Below are 19,286 nucleotides of genomic sequence, written 5' to 3' on the forward strand. Positions count from 1 at the left end.
GATGAGTTCACCATATATTACTGGCCTGAACTTTAGTAGTAGGAAATAGCTTAAATACATTAGGTCTCCCATATTATAATTATTACTTTCAAGAGTTGTTATGTAATAAAAAAAAATACACATCATATGGTTCATAATGTTTGTTCAAAAGTGTTATCCATTCCTCCTGTCCATCAATACTTAATAGGCACTTGAAGTGATTAGCATTCAGTAAACATTTCCCTTAACAGTCATAGTTCTACAGTAGCAGCTAGCTGATTAGCAGACCCTAAATTTAAAAATGTGTTTTTAGACATAGATCCAGCAGATATACATGGAGTACCAATATCTATTAGGGATACACCAGGAAATAAACCAGATAAAAATCACTTCTCTCATGGAGAGAATATTATGGAGGGGGAATTAGAATCAGAAGGTCACTCTAGTTTTTTGTTTGCATTAGCTGTGAGCAAAGTTCCCATCTACAGTAAGTCCTTGGTATGTATACCTAAGCCCCTATCGTCCAAAGTGCAGCCATCATCTTCACCAGTACAAAGAACAAGAGAGATCAATCATCTTATATCCTAATCCCAACTCTTTTGTAAGAGATTCGTGTTTTGGGGCAAGTAATTTAATTCCTTGATTATGAGCGTCATCTATAAATTATAAGCATTTGGACTGTATTAGCTCTAAACTTCTCCTCAACCATATTGATCTACTATATTATTATATACTCCACAGCAGTTCAAAAGTGGGATTCATTTTCTCCCTCCTTGACAAGTTCAAGAACTGGCTTGTATGATTTCTTTCCATCCCATATTTGCAGACATCTGTACTCATTTTACTAATCACATTGTGGAGCTCACACCATAATCATCTTAAAGAAACTTCTCTCCTTCAAGCCATTCATGATAATATTCACCCTGTATCAGTCATCTATGCCTTGTGTAACCATGTTTTATAATTTATCACCTCATACCATATCAGAATCCCAAGGTTTCAAATACCTTTTCACCCCCAGATCTAAAAAGTAATACATTTCCCTCTTTATACTCATCAGAAACTTGGACTAAAGTGCCTTCTAACTCACTCAACTCACTGGTTCATCTCTAGCTACTTTTATTTCCCCTGAAATATATGGCCAGCTATTCCCATGCAATCCTTACTCCGCTCCACAGTTAGGTTCTGTGATACTATCAGCAGTAGTCACCAGTCCCTTCATACCCTCAGCTATTTCTCCAGAGCTTCCCCTGGGCTGCAGAACATAGATGGAGAAAACATCAACACCAGGCATCTATTCTGCCAAAAATGTATGTGTCTCATAGAAAAGTACACTATTAATGTTGCTTTAAAAGTGCTTTAGTCCTGTCTTGCTGATTTTTAACTTGATCTATAAATCTCCTTTCTTCACTCTTAACAGATATTCTTTCCTCCTATTCCCCTGATGTGAACAGCCTACAAATATGCTTTCCCTCATCAGTTTGTTTTTTTATTGTTTAAACAACAACAACAAAAAAATAGGTCTTTTTCTCTTTCCATGGTTACTACTCTCAACTCTGATGTTCTTACTTTATTTCTTTTGTTGCCTTTGTAATATTCCTCCTTTCAATTTTACTACTGACCATATCTCCATATAAAATACATGTCAGGGTACTTGAGTGGTTCATTGGCTAAGTGTCCAACTCTCGATCCCAGCTCAAGTCTGGATCTCATGATTGTGAGTTTAAGCCTTCAAGGCCCATGTTGGGCTCTATGCTGGGCTTCAAGCCCTTTTTTATATAAATAAATAAGTAAATAAATAAAGTACAGATCATTTTCTGATTAGTCTTTAGTGTTGACTCAATAACCCTGTTTTCTATAAGGCCCTCATCCTCACAATATTAATGTCACATAAACAGGTAAGGACATGCACTCATGAAGTATATGAATTTTTACACTATAACCAAAGTCAGTTGGAAATAAAACAGCCCAGCTGTACTCTAGAAGTTCCTAATCTCAGAAGTTATGTTTACACTTTTAAAGATGAACCAAGTTCTGAGGTACTTAAGTGGTTCGGTCAGTTAAGCCTCAGACTTGGTTCCGGCTCGGGTCATGATCTCAGAGTCATGGGATGGAGCCCCTCATAGGGCTCCATGCTCAACACAGGGTTTGCTGGAGATTCTTTCCCTCTCTCTCTGTCTTTCTGCTCCTCTCCCCTCTCATGCTCTCTCTCTCTCAAACAAATTAATACAATCTTTAAATAATAATATGAAACAAGTTCTTCCTGAAATCACCTTACCTTTGTAAACTGCAGAAACTCTTTCCCCAAACTCCCCCTTCATATTATTTTGACATGTTGCTCTATCTGTCATTGGAGTTTGTAACATTTTCACACGTATTTCTTAAAATGGTGCCTTAGTCTTGCCTTTCAGGGTGGGGAGGTAGTTACCAAGGAAACTAAGAAACAGGCATGAGCAGGTCAGTTGTTAGTGAGATCCTTGCTCTGCTTGTATTTAACAAGGGTAGTAGAACTTCCTTCCACTCCTTACTGCCGCAGGTGTGGTCCCCATACCAGAAGCATTTCATCATCTGGCAGCTTATCAGAAAATCAGAATTGTAGGCCCTACCCCTGAGACTTAGTAGGTCAGGATCTTCATTTTCACAAAAACTCCTTGGTGATGCCTGTGTATGTTAATGTTTGAAATGCATTGATTTAATTCTCACTACTCTGGTGAGTGGTAAAAATGGGGAAAAAACCTGCAAGTCTGTCATCTACTTTTTCCCATTTTGTATTTTCTCAAACTTTCTTCAACTTATACTCTAATAAATCCATTAGCTTATACAGTTTCATTTCTACAAACTAACTTTGATTAGTTTTCTGTTTTTCATACAATAGATGCTTCTTATCAGTACTCCATACTCAATTCCTGGAACAGTTATAACCAGCAACCTTTTTTTTAACCACCCACTCACCCAGTGACCCTACATAGAGGCTTATTGCCAATGCTGATTTATTTGTCAGAGAGAGAGAGAGAGCACAAGCAATGAAAATGGCAGGCAGAGGGGGAGAGAGAAGCAGACTCCCCGCTGAGCAAGGAGTCTGAGGAGGGACTTGATCCCAGAACCCTGGAATCATGACCTCACAGCCACCCAGGCATCCCAATTACTGCCAATCTACTATGTGTTGCCAATTATCTCCAAATTTATAAATCATAGACAGTAAAATCAGATGATTTAGGAATCGGAAGGGGTTTGGAGATCATTAATCCAACTCCTTTCATGGTGTCTGGCACAAAGCATGCCATTAATAAATATTTGCCAAATACAAAAAAAAAAAAAAAGAGAGAGAGAGAGAGAGAGAGAGAGAAAACTGATTTCACAGAGATTAGATAATTATCTCTCAATAGCAGAACAAGACTAGAATCCAGTCTCTGAAATCTTCCCCAGTTCTCCTTGCTCTCAATTATCCAGTTCAGTCCTTGCTCCCTTCCGTATCCCTATAGCACTGAATCTCAGCCTTCGCTGCAAAAGAGAACCACCTGAGGAGATTTAAACATACTGATTCCATTTACAAATACAAGTGAAAAGATTCTTGTATCCAAGGAACCTCCAATGAGTAACATGTAAAAATAGAAAGACATGTGGATTGCCAATATGATGAAAGGACTGAAGGTTATCACTTTTTCCAAGTCGAGTCCATAAGATATATACATAACATGTAAGAAATTTGTTACTTTATTGATTCTGTCGCTTTATATAAAATGTCTGAGCATCCAGACATTATATGGAATCAAATAATTAAAAATGATCTTTATTCCTGAGAAGTATCTGATTAAGAACTAAGTGAAATTTGCAGTCCGGTGCTATTCAGTGTCTCGTTGAAGTGCATGGAGGTATCTCTATCAGAAAGAAGTCATTTAAACTGTGATCTGAAGGAAGGATAGAATTTGAATAACTTGAGATGAGGAGGAATAGAATCTTACACGGGAGACACAGACGTACCTAAGAGAAGTCAAATACAACCTTGACTCTTCCAGGAGGAAGGGAATTAAAAGTGTTAAAAAGGGAAGAGTGATTGCTATATGCCAAACACAATTCTTTTTTTTTTAATGTTTAATAAACTTTTATTATTTTTTTAATTTTTTATTTTTTATAAACATATATTTTTATCCCCAGGGGTACACGTCTGTGAATCACCAGGTTTACACACTTCACAGCACTCACCAAAGCACATACCCTCCCCAATGTCCATAATCCCACCCCCTTCTCCCAACCCCCCTCCCCCCAGCAACCCTCAGTTTGTTTTGTGAGATTAAGAGTCACTTATGGTTTGTCTCCCTCCCAATTCCATCTTGTTTCATTGATTCTTCTTCTACCCACTTAAGCCCCCATGTTGCATCATCACTTCCTCATATCAGGGAGATCATATCAATGTTACATGTGTCAACCTCATTTAATCCTAACAGTATCTAGTAATGGTAAGTATACTTTTTCATCAGAATTTCACAAATAAGGAAACTGTAGCATCTAGAGAAAGAGTATTTTGCCCTTGCTTACCTACTAAAGCTAGAACTTGAAAATGAATTAAGCCTCTGGCTTTCAGAAGGACTAGTATTAGGAATACAGGAAATACATCCCTGTAGACCTTGCAACATGGCCAGACACTGAATAAATAGATTTTGAATCAAGATTTGACTTATTTTGCTAAGCATGATATGCTCTAGTTCCATCCATGTTGTCGCAAATGGCAAGACCTGTACCCCTGAGGATAAAAATATATGTTTATAAAAAATAAAAAATTAATAAAAAAAAAAAAAGATTTGACTCTGAGGTATTTTATCCCTCCTGAACATATTGTGAGATATTGAAGCTTCTTTGGCTTGGAAACGATCTGAGACAAAGTGATGCTTTAGAAAGATTTATTTAACAATCTTGTTCGAAGAGAGGTGGATTGTTGAAAGAGGTACTGGAGTCAAAGAAACAGGATTAATTGCCTTAAGTGAGGTGAGGAAGAACAAATACAGATGATGAGTTAGAGCATCTGCTATCTAAGATTTAAGAGAAGGAAGCAAGATGTTACAAGTGGGGGGAAAATACTTTAAAGAGGAAAATGCTATTTAGTTGCCCTTCATTTTTAGGATAAAATAATTATTAGTTTCTTATTAAGATAATTTTTAGACTTCAGGAAAGATAGTCCAAATTCTCATCATATGCTGTTATTGTATTAAGAATTTGATTTCTTTTTAAAATTATAAATTTTCTTGATAATAGAAATATCTTTAAATAACTTTGTCAAATATTCTAGACATATTTTCAAATTATTGCCATATTAGAAAATGAATTCCCTTTGTAGCCAAGGATGACCTTTACAGACTAATAATAAATTAAAAGAAAAATAGATATTAGTATTTTTAGTTCCAAATTCTAATGTTCCATTTTGCTAACATTTTGTCCTTGCAGAGGCAGTTCAAGGTTTTTACAAAATAATAAAATAGAAGCTTTTAAAGCTAAAATAGAACATATAGGAAATGATACCACAATGTAATAGAATTCATCATCATTGAAGGAATATTAGCTGGAAGTTAGAAAATAGAAAATTTAGTCCATTTCTCCCACTACCATGCTTTCTGACATTATGTAAATGTAACCTTCCTGGGTCTTTATTTTGCTATAGGCTGAAATAAAAATTATTCAAATTTCAGGACTATTCCAGTGAGAAATTAAGACTTTATAACTTAACAAAATATAACCAAAGATGAAATTTTAAACAATGAACTCCAGAGGCCCAAAGATCCACTGTGCCAAAATAATGAATGAAATTAATATTGTTACAGATGGCTTGAAACATAAATTATAAAAATATAATTTATTTTAAGTTTCTCAAAGGGATACTTTCCCTAATTAACATTTTTTATTCAATTTATATATATTTTTGAATAGGTAATGTGTCTTTGCTATTCATAAATCAAAAACATACACAAAATAATATAGGAAAAAGTTTCCTTCTAATCCCTATGTTCATATATCCAGTTCCCACATGAGACCTTCAATAATACACATTCTCCCAGAGTTTCATACATATATGAATATTTTTATTCATATGTAAAAAATACATATTTTTATTGGACTGTATTTTTGCTTTATGCTATTTACTTCACATACCATACAGCAACAAATTCCTCCTCCTCTTCCTCCTCCTCTTCTTCTTCTTCTTTTCTGTTAAACAAGCTCTGGCTAGTTTTATTAAAGAAAATTTTTTCATGAGTTACTTTTCACCAGTCTGTTCTGGCATGGCTTCTAATGATATCATTATCACTTGGATCAATGATAGTCAGTGTGCATACTCTGTAGTATTTCCCACATGCTGTGCCCAATTCAATATTATCGCCACTGTAGTGACACTAGTTTGGGCCAATAGTGCTCCATTTCAGATCTCCATGAGGCTGGGCAGTTGTTGGTGAGGATGACCAGTTCCCCTTTACTATGTCTGGTCATTTGTAGAGTCTGCTTGTACCCCACCATGTACTTTCCACTTTTCATATTGAATTGGAGCCTAGAGTTGATTGACTCCAGCAACTTTTTCATCTTTTTTGCAGCCACCATCTTCCTGCTTTAGGTATGGGATGGCCCCAACCAAGAGTGGCCACCAAAATAGCCAGGACAGAGAAAGGAAAGAGCTCCCACAATGCTTTGATTCTCTGCCAGTATAGCTTGGTCGCCTGTATAAAAAATTTCCTTATTCATTTTGTTTTTGTTTTTTTTAATTATTAGAGTTCGAGAGCTTTCCGTCATATGGGCATACCTTAATTCACTTAACCATCAAACACTATAAAAGCTTAAGCTGTTTCTGCTACTATAATAATACTATAGTATAATTTTTTTGACACGCTTGTGTGTATGTGTGTGTGTGTGTGCACATGTGTGTTTTAAATAAAATCTACCCCCAAAGTGAGGCTCGAATTCATGACTCCATCAAGAGTTGCATATTCTCTCAAATGAGCCAGGCAGGCATGCAACAGTATAAAGTTTTATATAAATTTTATTTCATGAATATGTAACTATACAACTAGTAATAAACTTCTAAAAGAAGAAATGCCTGTTAACTAGATGCATAGAGTTTAATATTTATAGATCTTCTAAAACTGTCCAACATGTGAGATGTACTGTTTACACCCTCACAAGCAGCACATATTATTTTGTTACTAACAATTATACCAATAGTGAGGGTTTAAGAATCTTACAAATACTAATCAATTCAAGAGATTAAATTCTATCAGTGTTGCTTTAATTTGAATTTCTATTGGGATTCTGATGGACATTAGGGTTAGGATTAGGACTTCATTCCGTAACTGTAGGAACCACTATATCATCTTATCTTATTAAAAGTCCACTCCTTGGGGCGCCTGGGTGGCTCAGTGGGTAAAGCCTCAGCCTTCGGCTCAGGTTCTAGTCCCAGGGTCCTGGGATTGAGCTCTGCATCATCGGGCTGTCTGCTCGGCAGGGAGCCTGCTTTCCCCCTCTCTGTCTCTGCCTACTTGTGATCTCTGTCAGAAAAATGAATAAAAAATCTTTAAAAAAAAACAATAAAAGTCCACCCTTTTTGTTTAATTTTTATCTTATTCTTGATTTCTAGAACATCTTAGCAATATTAGCACACTTCTATGCTATAAATTGCAAATAGTTTTCCCTGTCTTTGTATTTGATTTGTGGATCTTTGCAATACAGATTTTATTCTAATGTAACTGATTTTTTTTAATGTAACTGATTTTTATAATGTAATGTTTTTCCTTCTATGGTTTCCAGATTAAGAATTATGGCTATGAAGCTCTGTTCCATTGTAAGATTATATATTTCCTCAGGTTTTCTTCTTATATTATTAAGAGTTCGTATACATATAAATGTTTTATCTATTCTTCTTGGAATATGTTTTTTGTTGTTTTGTTTTGTTTGTCTTGATTTTGTTAGTTAGCTAACCATTTCTCACAACACTACTTACAAAGTAGTCATTTGTCTCAGTAAACAAAATTACATATTTTTACTACATATTTGCCAAGATTATTCATCTTTATTTTCCACTTTCTTCTTCTCTCCTACAGGGCACAAGTGCTTGAAAAATAATAAGCAATTACCAACATATACATGAATATGTACATATATATTTATATATACATTGAATGTTTAGAAGAATAGAAGCCAGAGATAAAGAAAACAGATAAAGTCAGTGGTACTCAATGAAGATAAGTACACAGTGTCCTTGGCTTGGTTATTCTTCAGGAAATCATATTTCCATATAAACTCTGCCTGATATCTGGTGTAAAGATACTAATTATTTAAAAAAAAAAACTCAAACTAAGGAAACACTAAGTGTAGTAAATAATTCTAATTATATGAAAAAAAATCATTCTGAGGGCATCTAGGTGGTGGAATCAGTTAAGCATCTAACTCTTGGTATCAGCTCAGGTTGTGATCTCGGGTCATGCGATGGGAGTCCTGTGTCAGGCTCCGCACTCAGTGCACAGTCTGTTTGAGATTCTCTCTCCCTCTCCCGCTGCCCCTCCCCCTCATGTTCTCTCTCTCTCTCTCTCTCTTCCTCTCTCTCACTCTATAAATAGATAAATAAATAAATAAATAAATAAATAAATAAAAATGCATTCTCTTACAAGTTATTTGAAAAGCTGTCTTGTATTTGGGAACACTATTCTGCATGGAAAAATTCTAAAGCTTTTTGGGATAGTGGTAAAACCCAAAAGGGCATATGCAATTAATAACTGACATTCTTAAAACTACCTTCTGAGAATTTCTAGTGGTTATTAAGTTAGGCAATAATGGGAGACAGGAAAGAAAAATAAAACGCACATTCATTTAATGGCCCAAGGTCACAGAGTAGAAAACTCTGGATGAAAATTGAGTGTTGAATGCAAATTTCAAATTCTTGAAGTTGAATATGTAATATAGTCTCCTTCTTAAGATTCCCCTACAAAATTTTCAATCTAAATTATAAAAAAAATTAAAAGAATCTATTTTTATAATATTTTGATGTATAAATAAAAATGAAGTTATATGAAAATAGTTTCAATCACAGCATCTTAAGTAAACTACTGAAATACCGTTATTAATGGTGATTTATACAACAATCATTTTATCAAAGTACCATTCAAAGTCCCTCTCATATTAACTCATTTATTCCTCAAGTAACCAAGTGAGCTAGGTACAAGTATTTTTACTATTTTAGTTCTGATTTTAGTATCTGTGCTGCCAAAGCAAGCACTTACCTCCATTTTAGGACTAAAGAAGCTAAAGCAAAATGATAAGAACCCACGGTTCTATAGCCAGTAATGATCTAGCTGTGTAGGAACAAAATGAAAAATGACAGTTTCATCACCAGATCTGGCATGCAGGGATCTAGGACAGCTGCTGAAACTAGCTATAGAGCCCCAATGACGACAGCCAAGATGTTCACCACAAACTACAAAAAAGAACTTATATGTTCAAGAATCAAAAATCACCAACTGTGAATGGCTGTAACCCTCTGCCAGTCATGCTCAGTATTGTCAGTGTAAATCAGAACTGGAAGGATTTGGACCCATTCCTAATTAGAAAAGACCCAGAGAAAGCAAACAGGCCACCTATGGTCCAAAGCTAGAGGGTGATGAGGAGATGTTGACAAACCAAAGACTTTTATAGATAGAAATCTAGCTCTTCAAGATGGGCCCACATAAGGGAAAAAGGATTGTTCAAGTTTGTAAATGAGGTAGGGGTCAATGAGCCCTAGCAAGGAGCTAGCACTCCATATATTCAGGAAAGAGCTACACACATCACTGTCTGTGTGGTAGTCACTAGCCACAGAGGGCTATTTAAATTTAAATTAACAAAAATTAAACAGAATTGAAAATTCAGTTCCTCTATCACATTAGCCATATTTCCAGTGTTAAATAGTACAATGGCTACAACTATCATATTAAACAGCAGTGCTACAGGATAACAACTTTACCAAATATCTCCTTTGCTAAATAAGGGTGATTTTGTTCTTTACTATTATTTTACATCAAATTTTAGGATGAACTGATTCCAACCCTAGTGGGGACAATTTGTATGCACAACCATGAAATTTAAGAATGTAAGGTCAGAAGAAAGCAAAGCAAGGAGTGAGTGACAGCCTATATTACATATTGAAGCCACCATTCTTGTCTAAACACTCCATCATGTTTTGTTTCCCTCCATCCTTACTACTAAAACTCCAGGAGTAATGGCTAAGGAGGCTTTCCAAAGAAACTCCTACCCCACGGAAAGGTATTACCATGAGTTAGAATTTTTCCTGGCTTCTGTGTTTCCCTTAGATGAACAATTCCTAAGCCACAAAATAGAAACTTCGGGAGAATGAAATCCAACTATAAAAATAACACTTTCATCAGCTGAAAATTAATTCCCTTAGATTGCATTTCACCCCCTTACAAACATGCACGCTCCTTACTTAAAAAGAGCCTTAAGAAACTACAGGGGGATAAAATGCAAAATCTATTGCATGATTCATTTATCCATTCAGCAGAAGTGGTGATAATAATTTGAAATATTCATTAAAGAAACTAACTACTAAAATAGATTATCTTTGTTGATTAATGTGGCCCAGCATGGGATACTTTAAACAACACTCTACACATCAGTTTCCATTTCTGAAAAGTGTGGATAAGACTAATATCTTTCCCTACACTTAGGATTTTGAAATTTCTTAAAAATATAGAACTCTTATAAAAAAATATATAGAACTCTTCTAAATGAACTCTAGTATCTTTTAACTGCAATTACTACTCAGGGCTTCGACAAAGGGTAAAAAGAATTAGCACAGATTAAATGTATTACTGGTCAATTTTCTTTTACAAGCATCTAGAAACATCCAGATAAGATAATTTTAAAACTCTTGAAATATGTAACTTCTGTGACTTCTTACCACCTTTCAATTACTGTTAGGAAAACGAATTTTCCTTGTGTGAGCAAAACAAAATGCTGGTTAAATTTGGAGAAATGCTCTCTGAAAAAAATCTTCCTGATTAAAAGCAAATATCCATGAACTAATATACAACCAGACATATTTAATACTGACACAAAATATCCCTTGATAACAAATTTGGTAACTGCAATTTTAGAAAATATTCAGTCACAATGGAATATGAAAGAAGTAAAAATAAATTTAACAGGGCATTATAATTGGATTTACATTTCTAACTAGAAATGGACATATACATTATAAAAGAAATGCATTTTGTAATTTAAAGTGGATAATAGGTATTAGTTCTAGCTATTAAAACTGCAGTGGAAATGTTTTTAAAAACCGCTATTCTCTTCTACGAAGGGAGCTTCAGCTCCATCTCATTCCTGGTTTCTAAATATAGACATTGCATGTTTATACTAAAAATTTCAGAGCTAAAAGAAGTAAGAAACTAAGCAGGATCATATGATAGTAAAGTTTAGTTGCCCATGGACTGAAAATTCTAAATTATCTTCCTTGTGTGATGCTTTTCTTGTACTCTGATGTTTATCATCTCTTACCTATGTAAAATGTGTTTCACTGACTGATAATTAACATCATCAAACCAAGATATGAGTAAATGGTGGGAAAAAAATGCCCTGGTAGGTTTCCTGCACTGGACGAAGGATAGATGAGAGACTTCTACGTCCCACCCAATTACATGGTTTTCCTGATGGTACCTCTTACCCCTCCTTTGTTAGCCCCTTATAGAAATTCCTAACATAATTTGCTGCTCTACTTCCCTTGGCTTTCTTTAGCTTGGTACACAAAAAATGTCCATATAAGAGGACATTTCAGTAGTGACAGTAGCATATCATTCTCTTATACCTGGCCACAAACACCTTCCTGCATAAAACAATACTGGAAACCAGACAAAATGAGGATTCTGAGACCAACCATTCTCTAAAAAGTCAGAAAAGGAAGACACATTTTAAAATGTGCATTTTTAAGCCTTCTTATCATAATATACAATATGTATATCTATAAATATATGTATATTTATATATATATATCATTTATATAATATTGATATAGTAAACAAAATACATATTTTGAGGAAAATAAGTATGATTTTGTAAGCCAAGAAAACAAAATGGCTTCACGACAAATTATCATGTGCTGACCAGCCAGCTGAAATACAATCACTGGTACCCAGACATTTGGCAGTTACCCTGCAGATAGAATTACTGTCATCACACACAACTTGTCTTCTCATGTATTGATTTCTGTGGGCCATATCTCAATTCAATCAATACCAACATGTTAGGAGAAAGTCTTACAAAAATTCTTTCTGACTGGATTCTATCTCATGGTAGAAAAAACATTTCTTCTGTGAGTGAATGCACATTGTATAATTACTCCTAAGTGTTTTGTTGTTGTGGTTTGTTTTTTGTTTAGTGTCATTGGACTAATGAAGAAATTCTAGAATGTTTGAGTATTACTGTTTGAGACACCCCAAGTAAATTAAGAACTTATTTACTTAGTTCTCAAGCTACTGAAAATCAAACTCATTAATCTTAGTAGTAAATATCACCAAAAAAAATTACTACTAGGTAAAAGATACAAAATGTTGGCACAAACAACTGAAAATTATTTTAATCAATGTTCTGGAATGCTGTTATCTTTTACAGTTAGAGAAATAGTATGCATTTTGCATTTTTAAATATAGTTTATTAGCTATTTTTATACCATTTTTATATTAAGCTAAAGGTATAACATATAAACTCGTCCCACTGTTATGCTGTACACCTGAAACTAATGTAACATTGTGTGTCAACAAAACTTCAATAAAAACAAATAAATAAAAGCTAAAGGTATAACAGCACTCCTATAAAATTTAGCAACCACCTATGGGAGAGAATCTAACTGTAATTGTATTTCCCCATGTCTTCCCATGATTTGCAAACACTTGTAAGGAGAGCTTAATTTTGCAGTTATGTTTCTGGGAATGATGGAAGGCGAGATGAATGAGGACAGAATATATATATAGAGAGAGTGTTTATAACACTCAGGACTACTATGTAAGAAAAAAAGGGGAAAGAAAAAGAAATGGGAAACATTTTATTACGATTGCTACTGTGATCACATCAACAATTCCAATCCAAACTAAACCTATTTTTGGTGCTTAATGTGTATTGATCAAGTTGTATTCCTCCCATGGGATATCTTCTCATTTTCAAAGAATAACGTATTTGATTTTTATGTAAGCTCATCTTAATATTTAATACACCCCTGTATAAACTAGACTGGACAGAGATTATTTACCATCCCCCATACCCCCAGAAACTAGTAACTCTTTCCATGTTCTTGAACTCTGAGTAAATAACTCCACGAGCTGCTTTGTGTACATGCAAACCAGCTTACAGAACACATAAGAACAAATTCTCTGCTAGAGTCTCACTAGACTATCAACACACAACTAAGATAGATAGCCCGGTTATGCTAGAAAATGAAGAACAGAATAATTCTATGAGCAGTTGCTTTACACAGGAGTAATGTGTTCAAAAAAAAAAAAAAATCAGACTCCATTCAATTGATCCTTTTTATTCTTATTTTTTTCTGATAGCTAGATCCCTCTAGGCACTCTTCCCTGTCTATATTTACACAAAGCATTCAAAGTAGATTAAGAACCCTATCAACACCAATGCCAGCAATTTACCTCCTAATAGTTCTTTCTATCTTAGGAGGCTCTGCACTGTGTCTCCCAGTTCTCTTTGCCTTGGAGATCTATGAGCCTTCTGGTTGGCCTTTCTGTCAATCTCTGACCTATTTACATGAAGGGTTGTGATAGATTTTTTTTTTTAATAGACCTTATAATGTTGGCAAATTACTTAACATCCATTAAGCTCAGCTCTCTCATTTGTTAGACGAGAATGATAAGATAACTTCCCTCTCACATTTCTAAGAAGATAAAATTAAACTGTATGTAAACAATTTCCACAGTTCTTGCAGATCCTAGTCAATAAATGCTGTCTCTTTACAGGAGTAAGAGAAGGAAGAACAGGAGCAAAGTGGTAGACTACCTTCTGATTTACACGGCATCCCTTGTGTTCTTATCAAGGCAAAACTTCTAACACACATGGAACCACTATAACTCCCAAACGCAAAGTAAAGAAGAACACTGGCAATATAAGTTATCATGTTGTGGCAACATGGTTGAGCTGGGAACTGTATTTCCCTAAATTCCCTCCTTTGAATTTCCCAGATTAGAGTTAGCCAAAATGTTAATTTCCACAAGATTTATTTATTTTTTTAAGACTTATTTCTTCATTTTGGAGAGAGAGGAAGAGAGCGTGCAAGGGGGGTGAGGGGTAGAGGGAGAGAATCCTCAAGCAGACTTCCTGCTGAGCTCAGTGCAGGCCTCCATGCCAAGACCCATAAGATCATGACCTGAGCAGAAACCAAGAGCTGGTCACTCAACTGACTGAACCACTCAGGCACCGTGAATTTCCACAAGATTCAGAAAGCAGAAGTGAAGCAACTAACTTTCTGACAGTCTTTCTGCAAACAGCTGTGGTGACAAACAGATATAAAGCTGCCCTGTGGGTTCCGTGCATTTCCCACTACTCTGCTCTGAGTACAACTCTTTCCTAATTGACCTTGTGACCACACACAGATCCAGACCCACAACAGATACTTTTCTACAAACTCAGAGAGAGGAGGCTACACAGAGTTCTCCCTATGAACTCACCTTTTTGGTCACACTTGGGCAGCTGAATGTGGTTATCTTCTTGGATTAGCTGGTTAGTGACTTCTCCAACTTTCCTTCCAGAATTTTACTCCTCAGCTCCTCCACCACAGTGTAAGGTAAGGTCTCATTTCTATAGTTCCATTATCCCATAATACTCTTAGTATTAAGTGTGACTTGTGGGCCAAAATATCTCATTGTTAAAATTACTTCTCCCTACATGTCTGTGGTTGCTATCCTCGTCATTCTTTGGTATTTAGCATAGAAGACAATTAAAAAGTTTAATATTATCTGGCATAAAAATTATGCTAGTATTATAAATATAAAGCATGGGATAAAAGCTTAAGATGATATATTAAGGGACTCCTGGCTGGCTCAGTCAGAAGAGCGTGCTATTCTTCTTCTCAGGATTGTGAGTCCAACCGCCGCACTGGGTAGAGAGATTATTTAAACAAATGAACAAACAAGAAGGAAGAAGGAAGAAGACAAAGGGGAGGAAGTAGGGGAGGAAGGGGAGAGGAAGAAAGAAAGGAAGGAAAAAAGAGAGGAAGGAAGGAAAGAAAGAAGAAAAAAGAATATGTTAAACTACCTTTCAATGAGAACCTAAATGCTTTTTATTGAAATGAATGATCACAGTTTAAAATAGAAATGTGTCCCTATCACATCCCAGCTCTGTGCTCTTCAACAAACCACTTAGCCACTTTGAGATCATTTTTCTTCATCTCTCTCTCTTTTTTAAAAGATTTTATTTATTTATTTGAGAGAGAGAAAGTGAGAGAGAGACATCACAAGCATGGGGGGAAGAGTAGAGGGAGAAGCAGACTCCCCACTGAACAGTGAGCCTGAAGTAGGACTCAATCCCAGGACCATCGGACCATGACCTGAGTCAAAGGCAGCCACTTGACTGAACCATGTGGGCAACCCTTTTCGTCTGTTACTTAGAGATACTACTCATCTTCAATAGCACTTGCTTGTAAAAGTGCATGGTTCATAGAATGTACCAAGTTAGTATCATATCAATAATATCCTAGACTTTAATGAAGTAAGTTTTACTCCTAAATAAGCAAACCAAAAGTCTTCTTTTCTAAGCCTTTTTTAGGGGAGGCGGGGGGAATGTGCTTCAAATATTGAAGATTCCTAAATACACAAATTAAATCACTATATCAACAAATTAATACAAAACTACAGCCTCAGAACTCAAATAAAAGTTATTTGGTAACTAAGCATATGATCCAGAGTATCCTCTGAACTTTCTAATCGGAATATAACATACTTAAGTACGCCCATGTTTCCTATTAGTTCAAACAAAATATAAATACTAAATCCTTCCTTGATCTAGTTATCTTCTCATTTCCTGTCTGGCTTTCATAACGAATCTTGTCTACATTTGCTTTCTCTCCACTTCCTCTCCTCTGCATACTGGCTAACGCTGTGCAGTAGGTTGTGCCCTTATCACATACTGAAATATATTTCTCTAGCTCGCTGGGTCCCAAACTCCAGTGTGCAAAATAATCTCCTGGATATTTTCTTAATCAAGATCCTTAAGCCACATACCCACAGAGGTTCTAATTTGGTAGTCCCAAGTTGGAAGGCAGGGATCTGAATATTTGTCAGCATTCCTAAATGGTTCTGATGTAGGTGGTTAGGAATAATGGCATGAATATAAGTTAACAACCAGACCCTATTTGTGACTCCTTGGCTCCCATCTGAACTTTCTGCAACATTTGATACTCTTTATGATATCTTCTTGAAATTTCATCTTCCCAGATGTTCAAGGCCCAAGTCCTGGAAAATCGCTGACTCTCGCATAAATAATTTATCAGTGAATTCGTAAGAATGAGTTACAGACAATATCATCCACCCTAAGTATCTGCTTAGTGCTTGACCATAAAGCTTCAGTTGGGGCACCTGGGTGGCTCAGTGGGTTAAGCCACTGCCTTCGGCTCAGGTCATGATCTCAGGGTCCTGGGATTGAGTCCCACATCGGGCTCTCTGCTCAGCAGAGAGCCTGCTTCCTCCTCTCTCTCTTTCTGCCTGCCTCTCTGCCTACTTGTGATCTTTCTCTGTCAAATAAATAAATTCAAAAAAAAAAAAAAAAAAAAAGCTTCAGTTGCCCCAGGCCTTCCCAGATGTCTTTTATGGGATTCTCTTTCCCATTTCTTAGTCCTAGTTCACTGTTAAATATGAATCCACTGTTAAATACGAATAATGACAAGTATTTCCTGAATGTTTATGATGGGTGCTAAGCACACACTTACGTTCTGTAATAATCCTATGCGTCATGCTTTCCCCCATTACAGATTTTTGTTGTTTACTGTGCTCCCCTACCCAAGCTACATGCCTTGCCTGACAGCCCCAGGCCACATTCTACTCCCCACAGTGGGATCACTTTCTGTGTGTCTTTTTCCTGTGCCTTACTGAGACCCCTTTCCCTGTGCTCCATATCACAGGATATGCTGGAAGTGGTTCATTTGTCTAATTGCCACCACCACCTCAAAGCAGTGGGCTTCTTGAATGGTAAGGACTATATCTATTAGCCCAGGGCCTATTGTAGAAACTGGCTGAATAGCTTTTTTTCTTAAGTAATTAAAGCTGGTTATCAGGCCTTATTTATTTAACTCTTCAATCTTTCTAGCAGGATATTATACTTCACATAATGTGATCCTTGGACCACCTATACTAAATCACCCTCGATGATGATTAAAAAGATAGTTTCCTATGCTCCCCGCTTCCCCTAGCAAGATTTCTGAGGCTGAGTCCTGGAATATTCATTTTGATAGGTACTTTAGATGATTCTCATAAATAATAAAATTTTCAAAATATTACTTCAGTGGGAAGAGTTCCTACTGAGACTGAAGAGACCCATCTTCTACTAGTGACAATACCAAGAACAAGCTTATGTTTAATTTAGAAAACCTTTAAAAAGACTACATTTTATGTCATTTAGAAACAGGGGATTAGAATAAATTATCTACAATGTATCTTCTGTCTCTGAAACCTTTCAGTTTTAATAAATTGGAAGAGCTAGAGATATAGATATACTTGCAAGTAAAATTTCTTCTAGCCATCTGAAATTGAAGTCTATCTTTTGTACCTCATAGAAATGAGTGAGGACGCAAGAGATAGACGTGCAATGAACCTAAGACTGGCTCCAGAGCTATTCTTGTTGCAATTAGGTAGGAAGGAGTATTGGATGATCAGTCTTGGCCAAAATATCCTAACTTTTTTAGTTTCATATCCTAAGTAGTTCACAGTTGGAGAAATATTACTTTTTTTTTTTTTTTTAAAGAGTATCGTCCTTGGACCACATGCACCAGAATCACTTAGCTATTTGCTTAATACTGCAGTTTCCCAGGTTAATACCTACTACCTACTGAACCAGAATGTTCAATCAACAATAAATATCTCTGCAAGCATTCCAAGTGACTTACCTACCATATGAGTACCGCTGATACACATAATCTAAGTAGTTGCACTGAGGTGTACATGAGAAATGAACAAATTGTTCCAATCTCTAGAACAAAAGGATAAATAAATCCTCCGAGGTCTTATGCAAGCCAGTATTCTGAACATGTAGAAAAATACTTGCACAGTCATGTGGACTAAAACAGCATGTTTTCTGACTTTAGTAGGAGTGGGAGAATCAAGGCTGTGGGCCAGGATACAATTATAATCTCGCATATAACTAGTGCCTTGCAAATGTTCAAACATTTTGATCCAGCATAGCTCTGGGTAGTGACAGAGGCAATGAACAGGATTTAAGAGGTGATCAGTGTCACCTGGGTGGCACAGTTGGTTAAGCAACCAGCTCTTGGTTTCTGCTCAGATCATGATCTGATAGGATGGAGCCCTGTTTCTGGCTTGGCAGTTAGCGCAGATTCTGCTTGAGATTCTCTCTTTCCCTCTGCCCCTCCTGCTAGACACAGCTCTCTTTCTTTCTCTCTCAAATAAATAAATCGAAAGAAAGAAAGAAAGAAAGAAAGAAAGAAAGAAAGAAAGAAAGAAAGAAAGAAAGAAAGAAAGGAAGAAAGAAAGATGACCAAAGAGTGGAAGGCAGCTCTAGGGACTGAGAAAATCAGAAACAATTATAATATACAGAGAAGTAGGAGAAGAGAACAGTTAAGTAAGTGCAATCAGTTTTGCTGAATTAGATAAACTGGTGTTGACCCTAAAATCTGTGACTAGAAATCATCTGATTGAACAAAAATTACATGTATTAAAATGTAGTGACCACTGATATATCATATCCAAGGGCATAGGTATATTAAACTAATAGTAAATAAAGATCTTCCTTCCTTTCTAAAAGAGAAATAAACAATGAGAAAAATTCTACAAGGCATTAAGTATCTGGGAAAATTAAGCTAAAATTTCAAAACTGTACATGTAATTCAATCTTTTAATAGGATAAATACATGTCATTGGCTACATATGCAAAAGTTATGAAGTTCCATAAGTTATTCACATTTACATGAGAAAAATCTATATAAGTAAGAAATGAATTCAATGACACACATGGAAACAAAAATGGTTTGAAAGATACAAGTTTTAGAGTTTACTTTCAGAGAGTAAAAAGCAATAACTATATCAACAATGATTATTCACCACATTTCCTGAACA

At 35.7% G+C, this 19,286-nt stretch overlaps 1 protein-coding gene and 1 pseudogene across 10 annotated transcripts in view; both read right to left on the reverse strand.

The window, feature by feature from the left end:
- The window catches only part of LRFN5 (leucine rich repeat and fibronectin type III domain containing 5), a 251,251-nt gene that overhangs the window by 167,207 nt on the left and 64,758 nt on the right, over positions 1–19,286 (reverse strand). The gene's annotated exons all lie outside the window — the stretch shown is intronic.
- On the reverse strand, positions 6,124–6,561 carry LOC309868024 (large ribosomal subunit protein eL30 pseudogene; annotated as a pseudogene). The gene has a single exon. The product of its transcript is annotated as a large ribosomal subunit protein eL30 pseudogene (transcript).

This window comes from Mustela nivalis (genome assembly GCF_964662115.1).
Source record: "Mustela nivalis genome assembly, chromosome: 6".
Taxonomy (NCBI): Eukaryota; Metazoa; Chordata; class Mammalia; order Carnivora; family Mustelidae; genus Mustela; species Mustela nivalis.